Raw genomic sequence first — 23,425 nt, 5'->3', positions numbered from 1 at the left:
CGACAGAGGCAGCCAAGTCGAGCTGAAATTTAGCTTGACGTTGCGCTTCTGTTCAGATTCCCCAACCAAACCAGTAGATACATTAAAGTTGATTGGTATTTATAGGAAAATTGTTCGCTTCGATTCGCTCCGATCAGCTTCCGAAAGACAACATCCTTTATTGTACAGTAAGTGAGTCCAGGAGTGGAACGTAACAATTCCTGTAACAATTGCCACTGGCTCTTGGAGCAATTCACGATATAATTAGCAAAAGAAGCAAAGTCGGTCGTCGATCGAAAACGGAGAAAGGTTGGTGTTTTATTCCCTATTTTCTGTATTTCTCCCGAGCAGTAAGCAATTAACTCGAAATGGGTTCCGAAGCAAAGGCGGACCAAGCATGGAAAAAAGAATTCAGAAAAAAATATGACGGTCATTTCAGACCAAATGAAAAGAAATTACCCAACAGAATCGAGAGAAAGAACCGTTGTAATTTGCAAAAGCTGCATTTTGCTAGATAAAATTACGACTGCTTGGGCTCGGTGGTTTACCTTTATGAGCTGCTCATAAAAATCTAAACATGCGTCTTCATATTTGCATAAATGTTTCGGTGAAGCTTCTCTTAACAAGGCGTAATCATGATATACACCGACGCACTAGAAGTTTATCAACTCGGAGAATTTCTAAGAATTCTCTGTTTTTTTTTTCTTTCAGCACCGGCAACGGATTAGATCGGAAAGAAAAAAGAAAAATCCCCTACCGAATAAAGGCGAGGTAGTGACTGAAGCACAGCCCTTTTGTTGCCGGCGTTTCACGAGCCTTCTGCTTGTTGATCAAAAACCATACCAAGTTTAACTCCAAAGGCAATATGGCTCACAATAGCTTCAGCAGCCACTTCAGTTGCCTTCGTGGGTGGGGGGTCTGGGGGTAAGGGTAGGAAGCACAAAGTGCCTGGCGTTTCCATCGATAAAATGCTGACTGGTGTTTGCACAGCGGAATGCGATTCTATTGGTTTGAGGGTGAAAGTAAACTACGACTGGCACTAAAGATTTTCGTGGTAAAATTAATAATCTATTGCCACTTTCACTAATTAATGTTCTTGACGGGTGGGATTCAGGCTAAAAAGTAAATTATGATATTTCTACAATTTGTTACTGCTAAGAAAGAGCTTTACGAAATATTTCAGAAATATTTCTTGAAATAATCTAAAGAATCTTTATCCCTATGACTGCCAATGGAACCCCAATAACCACTCTGAGCGTTGTAAAAATGGTTCTTCCGGTACCGCATTTGTCGTGCGTGTGCTTGCGTTGATCGAAATATGTATTGTTAGCATAGATACTAATCTCGGTGAAGATTGCGAAAATTGAGAAGTTGTGAAGCACATCACATTAGGGCGCCCAACTTTTCCCTTCCTTCTATCTTGCCTAAAGCAGCGGTTTTGGATTGAGGTGACAATGACTGGAATTATTTTTTTATCTGAATACTTTTCAATTGTCAACATCGAATAGCACGTATATACTCCAGATGATGTTGGGAAATTTTACGACAGAATTTGCAGTTCGGCAATTTTAATTTGTTTCGGCAGCTTTAGGTACAGTCATTAAAATTGGTTTCTCATTGAATCGTAGAGGTGATTTTGTGCTTTTTTCCGACTTTCGAAAGATGACTTTCGTTACTTTGAGCCTTTCATGAACATTCAACCCCAAATTAACTTTTTCGACCAGAAGAGCACATTTTCTCATAGATTCTGAATTTTTTTTCGAGATAAACGGGCACACTTTGGAACAGTTTTTCTAAACTATTTAGTTATTTTCTGACGTTTATTTAGGTTTTTTTACACTCTCAAATTCGATCTTAAGCATCATAAGCAAAAAATAAAAAAAAATTGAATAAAAATGCTACAGTTTTGATAAAATCGATATTTGCCATTTTGGATTGGTTTTTGTTACTATTGTCCTCCTAATTTCTTTGTCGTTTCCATGAGTATTTTTTGTCGTCCATGTTCATCACATTATTTTCTTTATTTCTGCTTTCACTTCTCGTCATTCATGGCATTATTTGTTTTCTTTATGTTGCCATGTTCGTCATATTTGTCATCATTTTTCTTCTCTTCTTTCGCTTGTCCGAAGTGTATCATAATTGTCACCGTCTTCCCTCATTTTGGGTCGTGAGTTCTGTCGACATTTTTGCTAACAATTCTGTTTTTCTTTCACATCTTAGTTTCATAGCTTTTATTATCACTTTTGTCATTATGTTTCTCATCATTATGATAACAATTTTTGCCGTGATCTTTGTTTTTATCAATATATTTTATTCATTTTTTAAGCTCATTTTGGTTCACGTTTGTTATTGTTATCTCCATTATTTCTTTATTTTTTTTATAGTTCATTATGTTTGCCGTCATTTGTTTCGTAGTTTTTGTCATAATATTCGTGTTATTTTGTTGTACTATTTTTGTCAATATTTTTTCATTTCGTAGCATTTTGTTTTTGTTCGTCTCTATTTTTGCTGTAGTCTTTTTCATTCTTTCTCTCCTTTTTATCGTATTTATTGCAATAGCAGCCATTATTTTTCTGATCACTTTTTATTTTATTTTGCTCACATTTCTCTCCACTTTTGTCGTTTTCTGTCCGTAGTACATGTATTACCTTTTGTCGCGATCGCTGTTGACATTTTTGTAGTCAGTTCTGTTTTTTTGTAATCTTAGTTTTCCTTTTCTATCATCACGTTTGTCGTTTTTATAAGAAAAACAATATATTTTCGTCATTTCAGTATTGTTATCTTGAATTCGTTGTCGTTTCTATGAGTATTTTTGTCGTAGTTTCTGTCTCATTTATGACATACTATTTCTTTCTCATTTTCTTTTCTCTTTACTCGTCATTATTATGGTCTTTGGTTTTGTCATTTTTGTGCCATATTTTCGCCACCATTTTTTTCCTTTTTATCATCATTTAGTTGCATTTTGTTAGTGTTCGTCTTCACTTTTGTTGTAATAGGTTCATCTTTTTACTTGCTTTTTATCGTTTTTATTGTATCATCATAGTCATCATTTTTCTCATCAAATAAAAATTTCAATTTAGCTTACCTTCGCTTTGCTTCTCTTTTGTCTTCTTTTTTGTCCGTAGTACATGTAATAATTATTTTCATCGTCTTTCACCTGTTTTGCTGTGATTTCTGTTGAAATTTCTACTGGCAATTCTGTTTTTTTTCTAACCTCAGTTTTTCTTCTTTATCATTACTTTTTGTCAATGTTTGCCGTGATCTATGTTTTTTCTTGTTCATCTTATTTTTATGAATATATTTTCGTCATTTTTGTCGCTATTTATGATTCACTTTTGTTATTATTGTCATTAAAAATTGCTTTGTCGTTTCTACAAATCTTTATTTCGCAATATCTTTATCATTAAGGACATGTTTTTTTTCGTTATTGCTTTTTTTTACCTCATCGTTTTTGTCATTCGTTTTTCTACTTTTTATCGTCATTTCGTCGCATTTGGTTTTAGTTCGTCTCCGTTTCTGTTGTAGTCTTTTCCATCGCTTTCCCTGCTCTTTATCGTTTTTACTGTAGTTTCAGTCATTATTTTGAATTTTATTTCGCTCAATATTGCCGTGATCTCTAGTTTTTTTGTTTATCCTAATTTTATCAAAATATTTTTGTCTTCTTTAACGCTATTTTTTATTCTTTTTCGTTATTATTGTCATCCCAATTAATTTGTTTTTCTTTTTTCATTTCTGCTTTCCTTTTGATCGTCATTTTCATCGCAATTGGTTTCGTCATTATTGTCATCATCACTCTTTCTGTAATCTTTTTTTTTTCTCTTTATCGTAATTTCGTTGAATTTTTCTGCGATTTCGTTTCTATTTTTATCGTAATTCCTTTGTCATTTTCACTATTTTGTTATCGTTTTTCTGTTATTTTAGTCGTCTGTTTTATTTTAATTCTGCAAATGTCATTTTTTATCTTTGTTTTTCGTTCGTTTTGTTCGCAGTGTACCATTAATGTTTTATTGCCTTTCTTTTTCTTTTTTTGTCGTGATTTCTGTCAACATTTTTTCTGTCAGTTCTGTTTTTTTCTCTTCTTCGTTTGCCTCTTTTATCATCATTTTTTTCTAATTTTTTGTCATGGTATTTGTGGTTATTGTTTTTAATGATCTTTGTTCTTTGTCACTATTTTTAACGTCATTCTGATCACAATTTTTGCCGTGTCATTTTTTGTTATTTACCACCGTTTTTTAGTCATTTGTCTCGTCATTTCCGGTACCAGTTTTTTCTTAATTGTTTTCCTTCACTGCAAAACTGGCGACTAATATTCAAGGTAAAATAAAAAACAAAACGTTGTTTTGTTTTCAACTTGAATATAAGTCGCCAGTTTTGCAGTTTAGTTTGCCAGTTGTTTATTCTTATATCACTCTCCGTTACATTATTATTTTTCCAGTCCTCATGTTTAACGCCATTTTCGTTTATATCATCAAGGTCCTATTATTTTGTAGTCATTTTTGTCCATTTGTCATCAATCCTCGTGTTTGTCGTCATTTTGTCCGTTCGTTGTCATTTTTGTGTCCGTTTTCTGTCATCGGGTCGCGATTGCTGTCGGCATTTATGTTATCATTTCTGTTTTTTTTTTTCCTTTTTCATCATCTCCTTCGTCACTATTTCTGTCGTCATTTCGACTACAATTTTTGTCATACTGTCGATGATACTTACGATGATTTTAGCAATTTGAAAATTTTGTCAGATTTTCATTTTTAGAACTACCGAATTTCGAGAATTTTTCTAAAATTTATGCACAATAAAACATTCAGTATATTCAATCGTTTAATTTCTTAAATCACTAAACAAAATCACTCACTACACTAAGAATACTTTAATCTTTGAAATGTTCACCTCAAATTTCTTAAAACAAGCCAAATTAGTTTCTGTTAATACGAAAAAATCATACAGAAAATGTTGAATTATTCCGACATAATTGACATTAATCGACAGCACTGCAGTGGTTACCTAGGTTACCAATTTTGCACGTAAACAACTGCAGCGGATACCTCGGTAACCTACTACGACGGGCTGCGGCTACGTTCATTCATAATAATGTGATTCAGTCATGATTAATAGTGTGATGAAAATGGGGACGTCGTGAGATGAATAATTGAGCAGTAATTCAAGTTTTGAGATGGATATGGAAGCGTTGTGAAAAATGGTTTGTTTTACAAAAATTCAGAATAAATCTAGCTGATTTTACTAAATATACAAGGCTAAACGATTCCGTAAGAGCACGTAAGCATATTTAGTTTATTTGTTCAATGATTTCGTGAAAATTCGGTGTTTGATCCGTGCATTCTTCGTGAATATCGGCTTAATGAGATGAATAATGGAGCAGTTCCCCTATATCCAATCGTTTAATTTCTTAGATCATCACGTAACATCTTCTTAATGCCTATTGACTACATAGTGCCGACTTTAGTCTCATTAGCAAGCAAACTACGATAACTGACCTGACCAACCTGCGATTGATCACCAAACGTTTTGTCTGACTCGCAAAATACTGGAAATTTCAAAGAAAGATCTAAGCACGTACTGGTTTAATAACAGGGCATCGTTCGAGCCGTTATCGTTTGAGGATTATGAAAAAACTTCAAGCTGATACATGTCGCGTATATAGGAGCATGGAAAAAGAAGACTCGGAACATCTGTTATGACGATGTCTGACAACTTATATCAAAATATATAAGTTTTTCGATAGTTCGGGCTACTGGAACTCTGGAGAACAAATCCCATTACGGTTGTGCGCTTCGTCCAACGTCTGTTATTCAGTCGTGCCTCAGATACAAATCCCTATTCTTTTATTCACCCTTTTGGAATCAATGGAAAATTATTTTTCAGGTGCAATTAACTTACTTTTGCGATATCAGCTACCATTTTTATATTTTGGCGTTTTAGAATGATATCAAGAAATCAAATTTTTGTCGTTATTTTCGCGTTTTTAAAATTTGCCCATATTTGCTAAATTTACATTTTCCAACCTCGGAATATATATAGTTTGCTTGTCTTTCAGTCACGCGCACGACAAACCAAAGTTACTCAAATTGCCTTTTTCCCAAGCAAACTCTGAAGCTGAGGTACACTAAAGTTTGTTATTTTTTTGTGGGTAGCAACGCAAGCACTCCTGTTCTGACTACAAGTTACCTTTGCTTTTAGTCCTCCACTCACCTCCTCTCGCCTGGTATGAAGCCAGTCGTAAGGAAATCAAAGCTAACTGCGTCTTAACTAATATTCGGCACACGTGTTAAATTAGCACATGGCTATACTGCCGGTACCCGGATAACTGTCCCATAATGAAAAATAACATGTTGAGAAAACGGCGATTCAATATTATCCGTGAATTTTCGGATTTCCAGCTATTACATCCAGAACCAATGACCATAACAGTTCCATGGCAACACAAGTTTTTCGTTGAGAACAAAAAAACATGGATGGAATTGATTTTACGTTATATAACTTGAAAAAAAAAAAAAACAAAATGGGACAAAATATGCGGGTAGATTTGAAAAGTACTCGCATATTTTGTCCCATCACATATAAATTCAACCAGCAACCGGCAGTATCATTGGCAACGTAGAATGTACTACAGAAAAACAACATTACTCTAGTTAATTAAATGACATACTTCTACATGCCTAAAATAATCCGATATACACTAATCTGGAGCAAAATTATATGTTTGCAGTTTGTACCACTATGCAGTGGGACTGTAATGCGGGTACTTTCAATATGGGACAAAAACAACTTGGTATTTTTTCCATGTTTTTCCATACAAAAGTATCAATTTTAATTTTTTTCTAGAAAATATGATAACAATTAAATCGATTCCCGATGATTTTTTTCTAATTTTTTGTCATGGTATTTGTGGTTATTGTTTTTAATGATCTTTGTTCTTTGTCACTATTTTTAACGTCATTCTGATCACAATTTTTGCCGTGTCATTTTTTGTTATTTACCACCGTTTTTTAGTCATTTGTCTCGTCATTTCCGGTACCAGTTTTTTCTTAATTGTTTTCCTTCACTGCAAAACTGGCGACTAATATTCAAGGTAAAATAAAAAACAAAACGTTGTTTTGTTTTCAACTTGAATATAAGTCGCCAGTTTTGCAGTTTAGTTTGCCAGTTGTTTATTCTTATATCACTCTCCGTTACATTATTATTTTTCCAGTCCTCATGTTTAACGCCATTTTCGTTTATATCATCAAGGTCCTATTATTTTGTAGTCATTTTTGTCCATTTGTCATCAATCCTCGTGTTTGTCGTCATTTTGTCCGTTCGTTGTCATTTTTGTGTCCGTTTTCTGTCATCGGGTCGCGATTGCTGTCGGCATTTATGTTATCATTTCTGTTTTTTTTTTTCCTTTTTCATCATCTCCTTCGTCACTATTTCTGTCGTCATTTCGACTACAATTTTTGTCATACTGTCGATGATACTTACGATGATTTTAGCAATTTGAAAATTTTGTCAGATTTTCATTTTTAGAACTACCGAATTTCGAGAATTTTTCTAAAATTTATGCACAATAAAACATTCAGTATATTCAATCGTTTAATTTCTTAAATCACTAAACAAAATCACTCACTACACTAAGAATACTTTAATCTTTGAAATGTTCACCTCAAATTTCTTAAAACAAGCCAAATTAGTTTCTGTTAATACGAAAAAATCATACAGAAAATGTTGAATTATTCCGACATAATTGACATTAATCGACAGCACTGCAGTGGTTACCTAGGTTACCAATTTTGCACGTAAACAACTGCAGCGGATACCTCGGTAACCTACTACGACGGGCTGCGGCTACGTTCATTCATAATAATGTGATTCAGTCATGATTAATAGTGTGATGAAAATGGGGACGTCGTGAGATGAATAATTGAGCAGTAATTCAAGTTTTGAGATGGATATGGAAGCGTTGTGAAAAATGGTTTGTTTTACAAAAATTCAGAATAAATCTAGCTGATTTTACTAAATATACAAGGCTAAACGATTCCGTAAGAGCACGTAAGCATATTTAGTTTATTTGTTCAATGATTTCGTGAAAATTCGGTGTTTGATCCGTGCATTCTTCGTGAATATCGGCTTAATGAGATGAATAATGGAGCAGTTCCCCTATATCCAATCGTTTAATTTCTTAGATCATCACGTAACATCTTCTTAATGCCTATTGACTACATAGTGCCGACTTTAGTCTCATTAGCAAGCAAACTACGATAACTGACCTGACCAACCTGCGATTGATCACCAAACGTTTTGTCTGACTCGCAAAATACTGGAAATTTCAAAGAAAGATCTAAGCACGTACTGGTTTAATAACAGGGCATCGTTCGAGCCGTTATCGTTTGAGGATTATGAAAAAACTTCAAGCTGATACATGTCGCGTATATAGGAGCATGGAAAAAGAAGACTCGGAACATCTGTTATGACGATGTCTGACAACTTATATCAAAATATATAAGTTTTTCGATAGTTCGGGCTACTGGAACTCTGGAGAACAAATCCCATTACGGTTGTGCGCTTCGTCCAACGTCTGTTATTCAGTCGTGCCTCAGATACAAATCCCTATTCTTTTATTCACCCTTTTGGAATCAATGGAAAATTATTTTTCAGGTGCAATTAACTTACTTTTGCGATATCAGCTACCATTTTTATATTTTGGCGTTTTAGAATGATATCAAGAAATCAAATTTTTGTCGTTATTTTCGCGTTTTTAAAATTTGCCCATATTTGCTAAATTTACATTTTCCAACCTCGGAATATATATAGTTTGCTTGTCTTTCAGTCACGCGCACGACAAACCAAAGTTACTCAAATTGCCTTTTTCCCAAGCAAACTCTGAAGCTGAGGTACACTAAAGTTTGTTATTTTTTTGTGGGTAGCAACGCAAGCACTCCTGTTCTGACTACAAGTTACCTTTGCTTTTAGTCCTCCACTCACCTCCTCTCGCCTGGTATGAAGCCAGTCGTAAGGAAATCAAAGCTAACTGCGTCTTAACTAATATTCGGCACACGTGTTAAATTAGCACATGGCTATACTGCCGGTACCCGGATAACTGTCCCATAATGAAAAATAACATGTTGAGAAAACGGCGATTCAATATTATCCGTGAATTTTCGGATTTCCAGCTATTACATCCAGAACCAATGACCATAACAGTTCCATGGCAACACAAGTTTTTCGTTGAGAACAAAAAAACATGGATGGAATTGATTTTACGTTATATAACTTGAAAAAAAAAAAAACAAAATGGGACAAAATATGCGGGTAGATTTGAAAAGTACTCGCATATTTTGTCCCATCACATATAAATTCAACCAGCAACCGGCAGTATCATTGGCAACGTAGAATGTACTACAGAAAAACAACATTACTCTAGTTAATTAAATGACATACTTCTACATGCCTAAAATAATCCGATATACACTAATCTGGAGCAAAATTATATGTTTGCAGTTTGTACCACTATGCAGTGGGACTGTAATGCGGGTACTTTCAATATGGGACAAAAACAACTTGGTATTTTTTCCATGTTTTTCCATACAAAAGTATCAATTTTAATTTTTTTCTAGAAAATATGATAACAATTAAATCGATTCCCGATGATAACTCAAAAGTGACCAAAATCAGTATGGGACAGTTATGCGGGTACCGGCAGTATAGGTCCTGATGCAGGTGCATCGGCAAAAACCGCCAAAAACGTAATAAAGGGCGGAAGGCAGTTTAAAGATGTAAGAAAGACATAGTATCAAAGATATCAAGCATGTAAATGAAATTTCAAGTTAGCCAAACCACTGTCAGTTGATTATGAGCATTACTTTATAGTTACATGTCCAATAAGTTCTGTGATGTCATGGCATTACCATCAAAATTAAGTTGTCAACTGATGGAATAAGGCAGTACCTGTTGTAGTTCATTGAGGAAAGACTATGATAAAGTCAAGAAAATAATGGGGATTATAAACCTTTGTTGCTCGAGAAAATAAGCAGTTTGTTTTTTTTAAGTGTGTAGCAATTTTTATATGCATCGAAATTGTAATTTTTCAAAAGTACAGTTATTCGATAGCAAAGAGTTGTTTGTTAAATAAAGATATCAATTACGACCGAAGACGTTAATAACGAACATTTATAAAAAAATGAAGAAAACCAACTGTAACTCGCCAAAGCCATTTTATGCAAAACATCATATCGAGTTTTAAGTTCAGCTTATGGCACGTGACAAGCCGCAGTTGAAATCAATCCAACTTTCTCCCTATAACTCGAAGCTTCAACAAAATTTACAAAAATGTTTTCAAGAAGTTGTACTCAAAGTTTCAAAAAAACTTAGAGTATAAGATAAACCCATTTCCGACGAGTGACATTTAATCTTTGATTCAAGTTCAACAATTATACTTGAACATTTTCACGATGAAATTATTCAGTAAGGTACAGATTGATCTTTAATTTGCAATACAGTTTGTGTTAATTATGTTTATAGTTGATGAGTATTTAGAGTTTGAAGTTCATTTTGACGTTGGACTAACGTCTATATCGAAGTTAGGCACCTGAATTTGAAAATCTAGTAATTCAACCGGGGAAAACCAGAGAAAAGTGGTCAGGTTTTGAGCGCTTATATATCAGTCATTTCTTTTCAGAATTTCGAGGTTTTGGCATCAACCGATCAGAAATTCTTTTACGGTTGAATTTATGTAACAAAAATAACCTATTGTTCGAGATACACTATTGAAAAATTGATAAATCACATCGATTGTCTAAATCATACCGAGCAACCAATCACCACCTCTCTTCACAAGCACAGTCGACACTAACGGATACAACCGATCTGACTTTGTAAACAGTCTCACAGCTTTCAACCAATAACGAGCTCGCTTTCGGTAGCTGCAACAGGTGTTTCAACACCGTTTTAAAATGCTTCTTTTATCATTACCACTGAACAGATTCTAAACACCAATGGCTTGATTGATAGGGGAAATATTGCGCAAGATTGTCATATAATAATTTAAATATGTTTTCGATACTAAACTAGTTAAAAGTTGTGTTAAAAGTCGTGCACATTCAACCAATCACAAGCTCGCTTCTTGTTTGCTCGCGGATGGATTTTTGCTTTGGGCTATATAATAGCCTGTGTCGTCTCATAGCAATCATCAGTTAACAAGTGAAAGGCCACCAGGCCGGTCTTGTATAATCAGCAGCGGTGGCTGATTCCAGCGGCCAAACTGAGCTGCAGCAGAACCAGAGCGGTGGTATCAGGCAGCAGCGGCGGAGGTAGTGGAAAGCTGAATTTCTTCATTCAGTTCGGTGCTCCTTCGATCTGAATTGGACCCCACCAGCGGTAATCCAATTCAGATTTCGTTGGGTGAAAACGTTGGGTGTGTGTGCAGTGTGCACATATAGCGTATGTGCATCTGTATTGCTATGACATTTGCGATGATAGGGATGGCACTGTTGCGTGTGTATGGCTAGCTATAGCGTGTGCAAGACACTAGCATGTGTAGCATATTATGGCTATTGCGTGTATATCTTCAGCGTGTGTACGGATAGTTATAGCTTGTATGTGGATAGCTGCTGCGTGTGTAATGATTAGTTATAGCGTATGTATGGATAGTAATAGCACATGGTTGGATAGCTTATGCGTGTGTATAGATAGTTGTATCGTATGTATGGAAAGGAATAGCGTGTGTATGGATAGCTATAGCTACAGCGTGTGTATGAATAGTTTTAATGCGTGTTTAGATAGTTATAGCATGTGTGTGAATAACTATAGCGGGTGTTTATCGAAGATTATTATTGTCATTGAAAATATTAAAACGTCTTAACGAACACAGTTGTGAATTAGATTTTACAGCAGCGATTTTAACTTCTTCAGCCAGTCTTTATTCATCGAGGAAAAAATACTACCTATGAATGATCAACACTTATTTACTAGAAATTTGATTTAGATCAAAACGGGTTCTTTTGAGTATCATAAGTTATTGGTAAAAAGAGTTGCAAGTTTTCTCAATGAGCATTCATTAAATTTTCGTTTTTGTTTCTCGGTGCGCGGTTTTGATTTTGTTTCTCGCACACAGAGAAAGAAACAAACTTGTCGCTATCGTGAAAAATAACAAAACAATTAGAAATGCTCTGAATCACAACTGAAGAAGTTAAGATATTTTCCTGTCACTCGCCCAAACCTTGATAACAACTACCGAAAAACGTGTGATTGAGCTCTTGCTATATTGAGTTATTGAACCAAACGTTTTTTTTTTTTTTCAAATACATGAAGTTATATGCTGGGCTGGAACTAACCTAGCATGAGTTTTATCAATTAAATGTCAAACAATTTTCAAATTTAAAATTTTCGGTTGAAACGTTCTGGGCTCCAATTTCAGATAGTTTCGTAAAGTTTGCTTTTTGCTTAGATTAGGAAAATTTTACCAATTCGCTCAATTAAATGATTGTCTTGGTAGTGCAGCAAACAAAGGGTTGATTCGAATATGTATGAAATGACAGCGATTAAATAAAAGATATCCATTCTTTTAGTATATATTATTATTTATAACGTTTTAACGTCTCAGCATCCAGAAATGCACTGTTAGATAAAATTGCAGCAAATACTAGAGTTGCAATTCTCTCTATTATTTGTTTTAATGGAATATAAGAATACCGTAGTCCAACGTCATGCGGTCGTGTCTTGAATACCACCCTCCTACTTTTTTGAGGTAAAAACTGATTTCTCTGCGCCGGGATCGGGTTAAGCTATTGGCTATCATTTTTGAACATTATGTAAAATCTGATCAACAGTTTTGATTTAAGATATTTTGATATATCGACATAAAAGTTTCAAAATTTTAAAAACTAAACATAGGTTTATCTACTATCCTGCAAATGCGCTACAGTGAGCCATCTTTTTGCCTTTCTCCTAGAAAGGTATAGCAATCACTGGAAAAACCAAAGGTATAAAAGTGGTCCCAATGGCCGAATGTCGTATACCACTCGACCCCTTTCGACAAACTGAGCATTTTCTGTATGTATGTATGTATGTGTGTATGTGTGTGTGTGTGTGTGTGTGTGTGTGTGTGTGTGTGTGTATGTATGTGCAACTTTTTTTCTCACTCACTTTTCTTAGAGATGGCTGGACCGATTTTCATAAAATTAATTGCAAATGAAAGGTCTAGTTGCGTCATAGGTTGCTATTGAATTTCATTGTAATCGGATTTTTAGTTTAGAGGTTATGTATCGAAATGTAAAAATCACGAAACATCAATATCTCAGAAACCACACAACCGATTTTAATAAAATTGGTTTCGAATGATCGGGCTGTCTCCAGAACCCTTAACTTTTGAATTTCGTAATGATTGAACATATGGTTCAAAAGTTATGTAAAGAAAAGTTATCCTGAGGTTGTTTAAACTCACTCATGTTTCTCAGAGATGGCTGAACCGATTTTCAGAAAATCAGTGTCAAATGGATGGTCTAGTTACCCCATAAGACCCTATTGATTTGTTTTGCAATCGGACTATTACTTTGCCTGTTATGTTTAAAAATGTGAAATCCAGTTATGAAAAGAAACATATGCCAAGACAACTTACTTGGACTCACTCATATTTCTCAGAGATGGTTATTATTATTATTATTATTATTCATTTATTTCACATGACGTAAGACAATGTCTTTTTTGTGCCATTATAGATTTTTACAATGCAGGTACATCAATTCTGGCAAACAATGCTCATTCTAAACGTTAATATCCCATTCTCTATTGAAGTAATCTAGTGCAGCCTTTTTGTACAATGTTTCCGAATGTATTCGTTTAAGCTCCATGGGTTGCGCGTTCCAATAAACCACTCCTCTCACAAAAAATGATTCGCCATACAAAGAGGAACGATGTGATGGAACCACAAAGTTGAGTGAACGACGTCCTTGGAGCAGCCTTATCTTCTGGACAAGACTTAAGGGTTCATTTCGATGGAAAATTCTCCACAACTGCAGACATGCTCTCATCTCATAAAAACGACGGAAGGGACATCCGAGAAGATTTCTTTGAAGATACCGGACCGATGTGAAGCGATTAAGATTATACACGTAGCGGCAACAATCATTTATGGCAACTTCCAATTTCGACATCATAGCCATGTTTATTCCAAGGTGGATGACGTCACCAAAGATGAGGTGCGGCAACATCAAGGATTTGAACAACTGGAGTTTAATGTGCTGAGGTAGATCTGACGTAGTTGCGCGTAAAGTGCGAAGGCCAGCATATACTTTACCGCATTGAGTGGATATAGCTTTATCCCAGCTGAGGTTATTTTGGAAGATAATGCCCAAGTTGTTCACGTGATCTACGAACTGGATGTGATTTCCTTCAATGGCAAGAGGTGGGAGAGCTGGATTTAGATACTGATTGGTTCCGAAGAGAATAGCTTTGGTTTTTGTGTGGTTTATCCGTAGCGCATTTCTTGAGGCCCAATCTACTACTCTTTGAAGATCTTCATTTAGACGAGCCACTGCAGTTGAAGCGTCAGGGTGGGAGCAGTAGAGTTGCACGTCATCTGCGAATATTTGAACGCTACAATGTCTTAGTATTCCGGGTAGGTCATCGATATATGTAGAGAATAGCAAGGGCCCAAGTACTGAGCCTTGCGGGACACCAGAGGTGACGTAGACTGCTGCTGACGATACATCTTTACAATATACCACTTGAGTTCTACCTTGACCTTGACTGGTAGAACTCAAGTGGTATATTATACGTATATACGACTTAATGAGACTGACAGCAGATGACGAGAAGCAGAAGCGTAAACGAAGCTTATGCAAGAGACGTCGATGAGATATCGTGTCAAACGCCTTGCTGAAATCAATCAACAGTAGAGCCACCTTATCTTTTTTGTCAACCAGTACAGCAATATCGTCATAGACACGAATCAACGCAGTTTTTACACTGTGACCGCGTCGAAAACCTGCTTGGTTCTCGTTTAGTAGACTCATCGATGAGAGAAAGCTACTGATTTGTTTCTTCAACACTTTTTCCAAAACCTTAGACAAGACACTGAGCAAACTGATAGGTCGAAGGTTCTCTATAGAGTTTAAACATTTCTTCTTTCGCGCACTTCCAGACCTCCGGAAAAGTCGATGCCACAATAATCTTGTTGAAGAGTTGCACAATATAATCGATGATGAGCGGGAAAATTATCTTAAGAAATTTAGTGGGGATCTTGTCAGGACCAATTGCATTTGACTTGATTTCAGCGAACGCATTAATCACCTCATACGCTTCAATTTGCCGAAAAAAGAAACTACCAACATGCTGTCTCCCATGGTTTTCGTAACTATTGACGTTGTTGTCGATAGTGAAGTGACTAGCAAAATGTTGATTTATTAAATTTAGATCGAAGGGGCATTCTTCTAGATCCTTAGGTTTACCAACTCCCAGACCTCTCACCATCTTCCATAAATTCGTAGTTGAGCCAATAACCGTAAAATTTCTCTCGATGTGTTCCGACTTGAGACGTCGAACAAGAGTATTTGTCCTGTTTCTCAGTTGCGTATAAACTTGTTTCTTCTGATCCTTGTTTTCTATGGTAGCGTTCCTCCAGTCCCTGAACGCCATGTCTCTCTCTATGATAGCTTTGCGTATATCGCTATTGAACCAGGTGCTGTAATGCTGGCGACGTTTTACAGTTCGTAAAGAAATACATGAGTCGTGAACTGCCATAATTTTATCATTGAAGAATTCAGTGAGTTCATTAACGTCATCTATATCTCGAAAACATTCCAAAGTTGACCCGATTTCCACAGAATTAGTATCAAATAAAAGGTCTACCTACCTCATAACACCCTATTGAATTTTGTAGTAATCGGACTATAACTCCGTCTGTAATGTATCGAAATGTGAAAATCACGAAACTTCATTATCTTAGAAACTACACAACCGATTTGAACAATATTGATATCAGATGAACGGGCTAGTTAAGGGTTAACTGATGAATTATGATTGAACACGTGGTTTCAAAGTTTGGCTGCCCCATACGTTACCTTTTAATTTGATTGTAATCAAACTTAAGCAAGCGTTAAGTTTTAATTTGTAAAACAACGAAAGTCTATTATCTCAAGTATTACACGATTTATTTGAACATTACTAGTGTCATACAAATGAGTCATCTCTCAAACTTACAAATAACAAACTTCATAACAATTTGATATGCTGTTTAAAAGTTTTAGAAAGAAAAAAAATTCAAAGACTATTCAACACTTTACCTGCTTCGATCAATATATATGGCCTCAACATGATTTAAATGTGGTATCGTACTATCTGAACGTTCCCGGCATCGCTCGTGATTAAATTGTTCGAAATTAAGAGTCATTGCTTTAATTTCGCTATTTCTTAAGTACTAACATTACGTCAAATTTCATATTTTATACTTCTATTACAACATCATTATTTTAGAACCCAAAAAGTGGATAAACATTTATTGGATTTAAGCATTCATGTAAATCTATTTTTACAAATAATAAGTTTGAATGAGAAAGGCTGAGTCTGACCGCTAGGTGGATTAATTTAGGTTTTTTATTTTGTATCCAATGATATTTGTTTGTTTATGTAGAAGAAGACGAAAACAAAGGAGTAGACAAAGGTGGTTGTGAAGAGATGAGGATTGTTATGTTCTTACGCAACACTAGAAAAGGTTTCTGTGATGGAACGCAGATGACAGATGTTTCATGCGCGTCATTTACCATGTGTGAAGTTATATCGGAGAATTAGAGAGGGATTTGAACTACCCATCAATGTTTAAAAGAGGGCAGTACTTCGTTGTTCCAAGCTTTGCTATCGTTAATAACAAATTGCAGGGACAAACTTTTGCATGTGTGACTATTTTTTTGAGCAATCCAGTATTTTTTCATGAGCAATGGTTTTTGTAATTTTTTTTTTCAATCACATTCATTTTTAGTTATTTTGTAAGTTTAGTTTGAATATAGCATATATAACATCAAACAATTGAGAAAATGAACTATTATTCAAGTTATGAAATTTAAAAAAAAAATCGTTAGAAAACAATTTTTCGAAAATAATCAAATAATGGAGAAAAAGTCTTTAGATATTGGAGAAAACAGCTCTGCAGTGGATCCGTATAAGAAGCGAGATGCAGATTCGTTTTCGAGTAAGCAATCAATCCACGATCTACTGAACGAAGGATTTATCGCAGTTTAGATAATTAATTAAGTTTTAAACCAGCGCTGGCCATCTGCATCGAATTGTCGAAAGTGTCATAGTTACATCTTGAACTTCAACTCGATATTTCAAATAAAAGTTCATTTTAGATTAAATACCAACTTTTAATAGTTCAAAACGCATTTGAAAGTGGCTAGCCACTTCGGGCCAACTAGTATATTAAGAGTTGAACAATTAGGTAAATTTATCAGAATTTGTTAATTTGCCAGAAAATGTCAAAATTGCCGCAGCTTTCCAAATTTTTAAAAAAATTGGTAATTCTTTCTAACTTTCTCTTTGGTGATTCCTGAAATTGGCAAATTTGGTCTGATATATAATCTGTAGAATTGCCGAAACTTGGGAATTTTTTCAAAATTTGTGCACAAGATACAAATTAATGGACCCATGTGCAATGAATATTTTAAGAGTACTAAAGAACAAACTATTTACGATTGGGTTGTATGTACAGTGCTCTAGTATTTTTTTTTTTAATTAACCATCAAATATTTCAAATATTGTTTTTCTTCATAAACTTAAACAGATTCAAAAGCTTACATATTGAATATTTAAATTTTAAAATTACTTGAATTTGTGAACTGAAGTTTTCCACTTTTGAAGTTTTGTTGTTTGACTTTTCGGCATGCGATTGTCAATGGCAATACCGGGAAATTAATAAATCTTGTGATGCAAGAGTTGGTAGAACTCCAAAGTATTCGGATTTTGGTCATCAATGTTGATGGCAGTCAGCAGCTATGCGCTAAAAAACGACTAAAGATAATTTTGATAGTCTAGATAGTCGAAAAGTCACGGTCGTCATGTAAAACTCCTTGGTTAACAATACACTCTCTTCATAAATCGTTCGAATCGACATAAAACAAACAGACAAGTGTGGAAATCTGTAGTAAGTTCTTTTGATTGAGTTTTGATAATTTGAAAGCCTAAGATGTGTGTGTTTTTTTTTAATTGAAATATTTGGACTACTGTTACATCCCGTGATAGATATAAAACTTCACACCGAAAAATCAGCTGTAGATAATTTCAATAACTTAGAGAAGTCTAAGTGCACATGACTGGAATAAAGATTTGTAATTTTATTACTGTTAATATATATGACAAAAAATATGATAATTCTAGAAACTATAAATAATAATAAATTGAAAATATCTCATCCACAATTTAAACCAGTAATCATTATATTTTTAATGCATTATAGGGTGTTGTATCTTGATCGGACCAGTCAGAAAATGTACCATGATCGGACCATTTTTTTATATGCGAGATTTCTCAACTATTGAGTAGAAAACTGTCTCAAATATGTACTCGCATCAACAAATACTTCTTCTGATGATGTTCAGAAGGTTTCATTTAGATTACTCAAGTATTACTATTATTAAAAAAGTTTTAAAAAATGATCTATTTTCGAGCACAATTTACCCTTACAATTGTTACCAAGTATTGTTTTCAAGCAGTATATTTTCCAGTAATATGCTTCTGTAACATTTAAATTCAATGTAGGAACACTTTTTATATGAAATATTTGCTTTAAAGTTTGAATTATTGGTGAAACGCGAAAGCCTGTTTTGTATCATGATCAGACCAGCATTGAACCGAGATTGGACCAACTTACTTCTGAGACATCACTGCTTCACTTTGCTTCTGCTTGATATACCCAATGAATGATTTCACGTTTACTTCATTGGAACAGAATAAAAATGATGAAGCTTATATTTTATAGAATAAAACCTCTCAAAAACGACGTAAGGTTCGCAAACTAAAGCAAAATTATTTAAAACTTCACTATAAAAAGTCCATTATGCTTCAAATAGGGAAAATATAACTCAATGTCATCCTTATTTAGGAAACACTTTTTCCCGCGAGTTTTCGAACAGTTTATGAGAGAGTGAAAAATTAAATATATGAAAGTTTATATGTGACGTTTTGCGTGGATTTTTTTCACGATTATTTTGAACGATGAATGATTTCACGAAGGTATATCGAATTTATTATTCAGTAACAAGACTCTCTTTCAGACTAACTAATTTTTGAGCTGCGGCAAAGGAAACGTAAGGCAAAAAACTAATCTTTGAATTTCGTTTTGCGATAGGGCTTGAAAATTTCGTCTCTCCAAAAAATATCCTCATACAAAATTTCAACTCAATCGAACTGAAGGAAGTAGTGTTTCAAATTGAAACTCAAAGTTTCACTTTTACGACTGATGACGAAAGGCTTAGTTCATGTAATTGTCGATATGGAATTTTTGTTGATACCAAATATCTTAGACTTCTTCGTTTCCGACCCCGCAGAATCAACATTGTTACAGAAGAATCCAGGTTTACCGGAAGTGTTGCCAGGTAGATTATTTTTGTATTTAAAAACCAGAGTTGCGTTTTTTGGCAAATTCAAGTATTCCTATTTTAAATTTGATAATTTCTTTGTGTTGTGTGTGGTTGTGATATTCCATTTTAACGAAAATAGTTTTGAAATTTTTATTTACATCAAACAGTCAGACCCCTCTGAAAATGCCTTAAATATTAACTTTCTGAATCAAATAACAACCCAAGATTATGGGTTATTAGGAAATTCAGAAAAATGTCTTTTCAATTATCTCCCGAAGTTTATTTTTCAATTAAAAGTTGTTAGTTTTTCGGTTTCCGAAAATAACCGAACATTTTCGAAACCAAAATTGTAACCAGTGGCTGAAAATCGACTGCACAAACCATTTTGAACTTCAAAATGACGACTTTCGCTCTCCGGAAAATAACCAAACATGACTGAATACTAGAGTGGGGCGTCGTTATATGAAAAAAAAAGTAAAAAAAGTTTTTTTTTGTTCTATTTGGAGCCCCAAACAATCCTGAATTTAACGGGAATCAATTGGTTTTGTCTCCGCTCGGCGCATTGCATTTCAAATTTGTATGAAGATTTGTTTGGGAAAACCTACTTTTTTGCATTTTCTATTCTAAAGAGTTATAAATAGCTTGAACTGAACATTTTATAACTGAAACAGGTTTTTTTTTATGGTTAACAACTTTGCCGAAGACACTAAAGAGCGAGGATTTCTCCAAAAGATGGTAGAGCTGTTCAAAGTTAACCTTTTAGTGCCAAGTTAGTATTGATTTAAGCTTTTTAGAGGTTCAACTGAAGACCGTCTGAAGGCGGCACTGGGCACTAGAGGGTTAAGTATGTTGAATTAATTGCTGAAAATCATCTTTTCTGCCAACACTACCAGGATTCCGGACTCCGGAGTTAGTCAGACTTCCATCAGAAGTATTCTCTAAAACATGTCTAGTAAACTGACCTACATATATTTGCTTGATCCAGGTGAGTGTATAAACTCGATACGACAGATTATTTCTGATGGAAATCTGATTAAGGTGAAACCTCATTGAATCCAAAAATGGCCGACTTCGAGTCACCACTTCGAATTTTCGAAAGCACAAGACTCGGAAATAATTACTGCGTTCCCTGTGAAAATGCTATTTTATGTTTGCTGTGGTGAAGCGAACATAAAATAGAATTTTCATAGGGAACGCAATGAGTATTTCCGAGTCTTGTGCTATTGAAAATTCGAAGTGGTGACTAGAAGTCGGCCATTTTTGGATTCAATGAGGTTTCACCTTGACGCCGGTACACTGGCAGTGTTGGCAGAAAGAATAATTTTAAGCAATTCATTTGACATACTCAACTTTGCTCAGCTATAACATTTTTTAGGGACAACTTAGCTCTTTAGTATCTCCGGCAAAGTTTGTAGGCTTCTAAAATACTATTTTTTAACGTGTTGTAGTGCATTAGTGAAACATTCTTGAACTCTCTATAAAGAGAAATCCAAAAATCTTCGTTTTCCCAAACAAATTTGAAATGTGATGCACCTAGCGGAGACAAAACCAATCGACTTCCCGTAAGTTTATGATTGACTAGCTGACCCGGCAAACTTCGTCTTGCCTATTTTAGTGTTCAATTTAATAATTTTGAACATTTCAAATTCATTGATTTCATTCAATTTGTTTATATCATTTGAATTGATTGGTTTTATCGGAATGACAACATCCTCGACTTTTGGCTTTTGTACATCACCTCTATTCCGGAAATATATTGAATGCATTTCAGTTATTTTCGTTGTTTTTAAGAAACTGAAAGTGGTCATCTTGGAATTAAAAATGGTGTCCAGGGTCAATGCTTGGCTTCTATACATCATTTCGATTACGGAAATATCCATATGTAGTAGTATTCGGTTATTTTCGGCAGTTTCCCAGAAGTTGCCATTTACAATTCAAACTGGTGTCTGAGGTCAATTTTTAGCTCCTTGCATCATTCTGGATCCGGTGATACACATATTGGGTGGTATTTGGTCACTTCAGGCTATTTTTCAGAAACCGTAAGTCGCCATCTTGGATTTAAAATGACATTTGGAGACAATTTCTGACCCCTGAGCGTCATTATGGTTAACGAAACACTCATATTGAGTGCTATTTTGTCATTTTTGGCTGTTTTTCAGACACCGGAAGTCGCCATCTTACAATTCAAAATATTGTCTGGGGTCGATTTGTGGCTTCAGTGCATCATAACAGTCCCGGAAATACCCATATTGGGTGGTATTTGGTCATTTGCCGCTGTTTTTCAGAAACCGGAAGTCGCCAGCTTAGATATTGAAATGGCATTCAGAGATATGCCAGAAGAAGGAAGGGTGTCGAAACCTTATGGACATGTTTGTTACACCTAAAAACATTCACTTGCCAAATTTGGTTATATTTGCTTGATTGGTTCTCGAGCTGTGCGAAATTTGAGTTTCATTTGTATGGGACCCCTCCCTTATAGTAAAGGGAGGGGTTTCAAACCATTATGGATAGATTTGTTACCCCTAAAAACATTCACCTGCCAAATTTGGTTCCATTTAGTCGGTTAGTTCTCGAGATAAGTAGAAATTTGTGTTTCATTTGTATGGAACCCCTCCTTCACAGAAAAGGGAGGGGTGTCAAACCATTATGGATATATTTGTCACCCCTAAAAACATCCACCTACCAAATTTGGTTCTATTTGCTTGGTTAGTTTTTGAGATGTGCAGAAATTTGTATTTCGTTTGTATGGGACCCCTCCCTTCCAGAAGAGGGAGGGGTCTCAAACCATCATAGGAACCTTTCTCGGCCTCTAAAACCCCTGCATACAAATTTTCACGTCGATCGGTTCGGTAGTTTCCGAGCCTAAATGGATCAGACAGACAGACAGACAGACCGGACTGCATTTTTATAGGTATAGATTATTATTCTTGTTCAAAAAATGGAATGCTCAGTCTCATATAGCTTTTAATTCTGTCGTCCTGATATGTTTTTTCTTAAATTCTCTTTATCTTTATTACCATGCACTTTTTCAATGTTTCTCTAATTTATTTTGTGATTGTTACGATTTTTTGGAAGGTAAATTCGAAGTTAGTAGATAAAGTAGAGTTAGACAGATTTTTTTTTCGGTAATCCTAACCACTTTTCCTACCGGAAAAGCTCACTACTTTTTCCTCAATCGAACTTTTGGATGACCACCGGGCTCTGGACACCGGAGAAAATTGATAATGGCCTATCTTCAGGTTTACGGCTCTCCTGTCCCGGCTCTTTGTCTGTGTGAAGTATTCTTTCGCTTCGAACGCTAAACTGCGGGGGAAAGTAGCGACTTAGGGAGGAGGCCATAAACTATGCTGCAGGAGACCAATTTGGCTGATTGCAGGTCCTCCAGTGCTGCACCGGCAGCATTTCTTCGTTGATGATTTTTGTCAGATTCGCTACATGATGCACGGGGGAATAATAAGTAGCAGCCATCGTGTGGAATTTGTTTCTGCTCTTGCAATCACTGTTCTTCCTGGGGAATAACAAAAAAAAAAACTCGTATATTACAGATAGTTACATATTGCGACGAAATGTTTCACGTACGAGTGAACTCGGTGGAAAAAAAAAATAACGGCATCCACATGCAGTCTCATCTCATCTCATCCCGTCACATATCATTATCGTTTTGCACGGGGGGCGCTTCGGACACGGACTTTCAGTCCGTTAAATCTCCGTCATTTTCATACCCGAAGCAGGAAGCGTCGTACAGCAGCAGCAAAAAAGGCCAACCCTGCGGGAGAACATTTCGCATTCCGAGCTTTGTCGACTTCTATAACATTTCCCATTCAGCTTTGTGCCACGTCGTTGTTGAATGGGGTTGGATGAGAGAGAGCGAGAGGGGAGGAGAGAATTGT

The 23,425-nt window shown here is 35.3% G+C and overlaps 1 protein-coding gene across 2 annotated transcripts in view; it reads left to right on the top strand.

The window, feature by feature from the left end:
• Positions 1-23,425, top strand: part of LOC129726586 (protein unc-13 homolog B) — a 91,235-nt gene that overhangs the window by 45,710 nt on the left and 22,100 nt on the right. The window lies entirely within an intron of this gene.

The sequence above is a fragment of the Wyeomyia smithii genome, chromosome 1 (genome assembly GCF_029784165.1).
Source record: "Wyeomyia smithii strain HCP4-BCI-WySm-NY-G18 chromosome 1, ASM2978416v1, whole genome shotgun sequence".
NCBI lineage: Eukaryota > Metazoa > Arthropoda > Insecta > Diptera > Culicidae > Wyeomyia > Wyeomyia smithii.
The sequence above is the reverse complement of the archived record's forward strand: the minus strand, read 5'-3'. Positions and strand labels throughout refer to the sequence as shown.